We start from the raw sequence: 7,394 nt of genomic DNA, 5'->3' as shown, positions 1-7,394 counted from the left end.
GTTGTGGATACTTTTGTTGTAAATGAGGTGGGGAGTTAGCAAACAATTACATCATAGACCACCAAAAATTCAACAACACTCACTCTGGCCTTCTCACCAAAGTGGAAGAGATCCTAGGTTTGTTGTAGGGCCAAAGCTATACTGTTCTTATTTAGTAATCAAGATTCAACAAAAAAGACATGGTTTAGCATCACTCTTATTCATCTTTGAAATTATTGTATTGGACTATGTAGAAACATCTTCAAATTCTTGCATTGGAGCTAGCTACATGTTTATCTTTTGAGGGTACACATCATATATCTCATATGATATTACTATTGATTACTTGTTGCAATCAAATGAAGATGACGCTAACAATTGCATTTGTAATTCAATTGGACATCTTAGCTACAAGTATCTTCATGTCTATGTAAAGATTACTATGAATGAATATATATAGTGAAAGAGCTTTTGCTTGTATTGGCCTTGATAGTATACACCATATCCTTCGTTCACAATAGTTCAAGCCGAAGATATATTGGGATATGTAAGCCCAAGAAATTAAATCACAATAATTTTCATTCCATCAATACAAGTAATATACATTTTACTAACTTTGTAAGGTGAAGGATTGGCCTTTTGTACAAGGCATATGTCAAATATGTATTTGTTAATAGTTATCTTAAGGATGAGAATATCCTTGTAATTCTAGAGTTGAGGACCAAGAATTTGCTCATGTAAAATAGATATTAAATCTGCACTAACATCATTATAATGAGATTTTTGAGGCTTGAAGCATAGCCATTGGGTCCATTAAGCAAAGCTTATCAACCTCAGGAGATTCCTCACAAGCTAATGCAAACTCTAAGAGCATGGATTGTGCGACGTGAGGGGTTCCTTATAGATTATGAGTACAATACATGCACAAAATCAAGGCAACATTTTGTAAAGGGGATGAAAGGGAAGACAATTTGATCTCATAGGAAAAACACATATAGTTCTTGGATATGAAACAAATGTAGTCATGACCCATGTTACATTGTTGACAATATAAGAAAACCAAGGTATTTAATGACCAAGCTTGGCAAGTAAACCATGACGATGATTATGACAATGATGAGATAAGGGCAGTTTACAAGGGATGCAAACTACCCTTGTTCATGATACACATAAGATGGGGAAGCCCAAGAAAGTTGTATGCATTGGCTACTACACCTCATTTTCTAGAGCTTACAAGGACAAATATCTCACCTCATTGTATCCTAAGCATGCACTAGTTAGTTGGGTCACCTTTTATGAAGCTTGGACTGTTGTATGATTTACTTAAAAGTGTATCAGCAATGTTAGTTTATATGTTGTTTAATGGTTCCTTGTAATGTGTGCACTGTGTACATACGTTACAATTTGTGTGTTTTATAAAGCTCTAAGAAAAACATCATTCTCAATCAATCGGCCTTAACCTTATAAAGGTTCCTAAAGTAGAGACCCCTTTTAAAATGGCTAAGCTTTATGAAGGTTGGTAAAGTATGTGCTTGTTTTTAGTGTGGCGCATTTTCTTAGTTTGATGGCAATAAATTTGTTAAACACATAATGTAGGCAATGATTATACCATTCTATATTGAATGCTTGCTTAAATAGTATTCTTGGCACTATCATGACCTTTGCCCTACTAAGGTTAGTTTTGGATAATGTACATACTTGCCTACTTGGAAAATAGCAACATATGAACGAGCTAGTCTCTAATTTAGATAAGGCTCACTAGTTTGATTGTGAAGTTTCTACATGATTGAATTTTGGTATTCTTGTTTATATGTTATCCTTAGGGAAAGATGCATTTGTCCCATCTCTTCTTGTTATTCACATGAACCTATTCTACTAATGGTGACAAATGCCTTAAATCTACATTGATATCCCATTGGTGGATCTTTTCTTAGCGATCGAAATTTTCACTATACCTAAAAAGGTCTCACTTTATTAAGCATGTCACTTGTTCACACCCAGCGAGAAATTTTCACATAACAAAAGGAAACCAATGATGCACTTATTATAATTTACTCTATTATATATAGTTATTGTAAGTTTTGAGTCACATGTGTCCCATCCCATTCACAAAGGATGAAAAATAAATAATTCCTAGTTTAAGTCTCTCGAGTAGGTAAAGAGAAAAAGCACAACGATAAAATAAAATACACAATGACAAAAGTTTATTCAACTTGATATTAAATAATATTAAAAGAAATTGATTAATAGGAAAGTTTTATAAGTTGAATTATTTTCAAGATTACTACTGCCTTCCCATACCATATTTATTTTGCATGCTTTCATGTCTTCTATAGACTATGTTACATTGTCTTCATAAGTAAACTATTTACTAAGTTTAACTTAAATAACGAATTACAAATTATACTATAGACAAAATGCAAAACCCGAGAATCAAGACTTCACCTACCGGCATGTATATTGTTGGATGGTTCCCCTACTAATAATCACCTTTGTTTCATCATGTCACGTTGAACATAAGAGTGGGGGCAACATTAGTTATACAATAAATTCATACTTCTAAGCTTCCCAACCATATCTTTCCACAATGTTATTTCATTATGAAGCTAATTGTGGAAACTTCATTTTCATAATACATAGTGAGGCATCCTAACTTTAATTTTCATGGGAATAAACATGCACATAGCAATAATTTGTCTTGTCAAGAAAATTGAGATGCCTTCAACCAAGAATGTACACTCACAATCATAAACGATTCTTGTTAATAGTCAACCAATGTTGTTTTATTTAATTGATCATTGCTAAATATCGAGTGTCATTGCTCTATCATGGTCAAACAAATTTATAAACCATGCAAACCTTTAGTGTGAATAATAATTGACAATAATATAGCAAAAAAAATCATTGAATTTATGCAATAGATACATCGTATCGCATGTTCCATGGCTCTTGAATCCCATCCCCCCAATATTATGCATTGTGTGGCATAGATCTATGTTATGCAAGAATTTGAAGAACTATGTAAAGTATATTGTCTTTTACAAAGGAATTACAGCTACCCAAACCATGATAATGTATGAAAAGCAAGAAAATTGTTAAAGGGATAAAATACATAGTTTGAGGGAAGGAGATAGAGGAAAAAAATAGGAATGTTGAAAATGAAACCAAGAGTCACGAACAAAATTGGCACCTAGTGTCCTTTATATTGTATTAATCAAACCATTAGTTTTAAAGAATTGGCAAACCATTTTTGAGGAAGCAAAGAGGATAAAATGTATACTTGACCATCCTTCTACTTGAGGAAAGGGGTTAAACATTTTTCTCTTCAAAGTTCAAAAGTATCATTGTATAATGTTCTTGGAAAGCAAATGCAAATGAAAGGATTGGATAGTCGAGGAAGAGGTGATGTAAAATTCGCAATCGAAAAGAGCCCCACATCGCTTGTGTTCTTGTAGACATCCAACATAATGAGTTTTGTAGGTGAGGTAGTTGCTTTGCTTTAGGAATAACAATGTCCTTATATGCTTGAGTTTAGAAGTTGGTTCAAGGCATAACCTTACACGCAACATGCATCTACTCATTATTCAACATCAAGAGTTTTCAATGATGAGGTGCCATATCATATCTAACAAGGAATACATGTGAGTGCATGCCCCACAAAACTCAAGCTTGCTTGCCAAAACCTCATTTGTCCCACCATACCTAGCAATGAAATACTCAAATCACCAACAATGGAAAATTTTAAGCTTGTTGTAAGCAACAATGATGGAGCAATATTTCAATGTGCAGTTTCCCTTGAGTCTATCAATGTGAAGCAACGGGGACAATTTTCTGGATATAGAGAAAGAGGTTTACCTACCTTTTGAATGATCGAGTAACAAGCTATCTTATTTTTAGGTTGATATTGATATGTTGAAATACAAGATGTGATAAGGAATGTAGGACTATGGCAAGAAGGGGAAGAATAAATGTAGTGATGAGCAAAAAAGCAAGAGGGCATAGAAAATAATAAGGAAGATATTTTAGGGAGAGTGAGACTTAACGGAATGGAAGTGATTGTAGAGGTTGTAAGGGGGTGATAGATTCCTAGTGAAATTGATCAATATCACTCTCGTGCTAGCTCCTACATACGGACAAGTTGTTTTATTGAACGATTATTTCAAAAGGGACAACAATGCTAGGATTTGATCCTCCACAAGGCCGTGTGAGTTGTGACTATTGCTCTTAAGCAAAGTATGCACAAATGCTCAAGAATTGTCACCAAAAGCCAACGGCTATTGCATACTACGATAAAGATAGGTGAAAAGAACATGGATCATTTTTCACATTACAAGTTACAACGGTGATAAAAAAAATTGCAAAACTTTGAACTCAAGAGGATGACCATTCGTTCCATAAACTTATTCGATTATAAATGATAATATTCTATACATTAGTTAGTATGAACATTAATGTGTACATTTATGAAAAGTTACTATTGTTGTTGGTACATATCAAGAATAACTAGCAATATCATTAGTATTTGCTACAAGTAGTAAACATGTGTTAGGGTTTATAATTATTAGTAACGAAATACTTCAAAATGTCCATGAGTCTTTCTTTACTTCCCTAAATGTCCCCAAGTTTTCTTTATCCCTCGAGCCCCCCTTGATTTATTAGTAAACATGGAAAAACGGGACACATTAATCATATTATAACTTGAATAATAATGCATATAGTTGAAAATACATGAACAACTTGAGGATATGTTTGCACTTCCATGGTTCACCTAGGGTATTTCAAGAAATGATGAAAACTTAGGGACATTCTGGGGAACTAAAGAAAAACTTTATGAAATTCTGACTTATTATATTAGTAGTAGTAGTATGATTCGGTAGTTAATTGCTCCTCAAATAGTATTAATAGATAACAATAACAAAAGTTGGGAATGCTAGTCCAAAGGATGACTTTGGGACAAGTGTTGCTCATATGTCGACATAGCATAGTGGTGACAAACAAGTAGACAAGTCTGGTCTTATTATTATTAAGATATATGTATCTACATATATATTAATGCAACTAATTAGACAAATGTTTATTCGAAATAATGTCTTCTTTGATTAATTTATATAATATGAATTAATTAATATTTGTTCATCAACTTGTCTTATTAGAAAAGCCTAAACATCCTCTAATGGTTTCATCATATGCCATGTTAACGTGAGCCAAGTTGCTCAAATTGAATCCTAATTATTTCCTTGTAATGATTAAGCTTTAGAGGTTCAACTCGAATACCTCTTTGGATATCCCTGTTCTTCTTTGTGAGGACCAGAACACTCATTGGGAGGGTTTCTTATTTGGAGTCTTTCTTTTTATCTTGAGTTGCCTCTTGTAGAGTTTAACAACATTTTTTTCCACAACTCTTGGCAAAATCATGTGAAGATAGGAGACAATGATGCAATCGAAGTGTACATAGAAATGTACTATTATCCAACATGATTGCACAACTGACAATCAACATATTTCTAGCCATTTAGGCATCCTCTGCACATGACATATTATGCCATTCTAGATAGGTGTGGTGTGGCTCTTAGTTTTTGACAAATTGTTTTTTTTTCCTTGTTGTGTTTACCTCATAGTGTAAAAGGTACTATGTTAAAAAATGTGATTGAATTTGTGTTGCTATTAAATAATCTACAAGTGTGAAAAGGCCAAATGAAATGATACATCTCTCGTGTCTCTCTTTATGAAAAGAGTAACATGATGGATGGGAGCAAATTGGAAATTTTGTCACCAAGTCGATATCACGGTACAAACAAAGCCATCAACTCCACATGAGATCATTATGGCAAAGTCAGGGGCAATATGCATAGTAGTTGAACCTTTATTCTAAGCAATGACTATCATATAAAGAGCATGGCATAAACATCCTACGTGCATTTGGCAACAACCAAGCATAAACAATGTTGCTATTTTTAAGTGAGCAGTTGGTTAGGCTTGCATGACTTGCACATAGACAAACTACCACCCCCCTCCTTTGATTATTGTCTGGATTGGCCCTCCATGAGGCATAAAAAATTGGAAGTGAATTAGGTGATACAAATTATCATTACCAAGACTAAATATTGGATGATAGTGGTTAAACCCTCCACACTTTGCACACACCTTCTTCAATCGTGTCCTTATTAAAGTCATTCACCTTGGAGACACGCCTTATGTGTGGACTACCTGCAACGCTTGAAAATACAAACCTCTCCATTCAACTCAAAATAGAGACCCATAGATGGGATGAAGTGATGATTGACAATAGAAGGGTATGCCAATCTATGTTAGAGGGAAGTAGAGTTAGAAGAACAATATGTGTGTGAATAAATTGTATGATATGATATGATATTGGAGGCAAATGGCGATTTGTTTTGAGATGGGTTTGGGCCATTGTAGGATGTCATGGAGTTCAAGGTCTAAATAGCACTTTGGATAACTACAAGCCACACAACACACCTGGGCATAAATAGGTACAAGGGATGCAAATGAAGCTCACCTAAGGGGATCCATCACTTTAGATAGAACGAAAGAGGTTAGGAGATAAATGTTGGGATAAAGCACCAAGCTCCTTTCTTAGCATGGGCTCCTACATGTGTTGAGGAAAGTGGCACATTGGAGATGCCCAATACCATATAGACAGTAGAATGAGGTGCTCTACTCTCCACAAAGAGGTACGAGGCACCACTGAGAGGCATCGGTGGCTTGAGTCAGGACTCCGAAACCAAAATGACGAGTATCGAGGTAACGCATCACAACGGGGGAGCCTCTTGGATTGTTTTTTGACTGGCCTAACATTTTTAAATAGCTTCTCGAGCGAGCAAACTACCTGTGTAAACATGCATGAGTGTCTACCTAAATTCTCCGATACATTTCTTGAGCGAGCGAGCGAGCAACACACATAAGCCGAGGACCAACAAGATACAGAAGATGGGTCATGGTGACATTGGCAAGATGGAGGGAGGGAGGGAGGGAGGGAGGAAGGCCCTTCTCTCACGATGGGACGACTCCTCCGTCCGCCTATCGGTCCGGTCCATCTAGGGAGAGGCCTTCCCTTCTATATGATAATATAATATATATATATATATATATATATGGAGCCCACAGCCACTCGTTAAATATCCCCCCCTCCCCAGCCCCCCTAGGCTGGGCCCTTCTCCCTAGCCTATCTAATTCTATCTCATCTCATCTCTCATTAAGGTAGCTAATATACATACAATGATACTGATACACACACATAGCTCCCCCCCCCCCCCCCCTGATTTTCCGTTTCCTTTCTCTTTATCTCTAACTCTAGCTCACTCTGTGTACCTCTCTCTCTCTCTCCCTGACTCTGCTCTCCATCTCACCCCCCAAATTTCCTGCCTATCTCTCTCATTCTCTACACACACACA

The sequence above is a fragment of the Azolla caroliniana genome, unplaced genomic scaffold, assembly GCF_043228905.1.
Source record: "Azolla caroliniana isolate FFs.n. ecotype wild unplaced genomic scaffold, voAzoCaro1.0.p SCAF_14, whole genome shotgun sequence".
NCBI lineage: Eukaryota > Viridiplantae > Streptophyta > Polypodiopsida > Salviniales > Salviniaceae > Azolla > Azolla caroliniana.
This window is presented reverse-complemented; position numbering follows the sequence as displayed.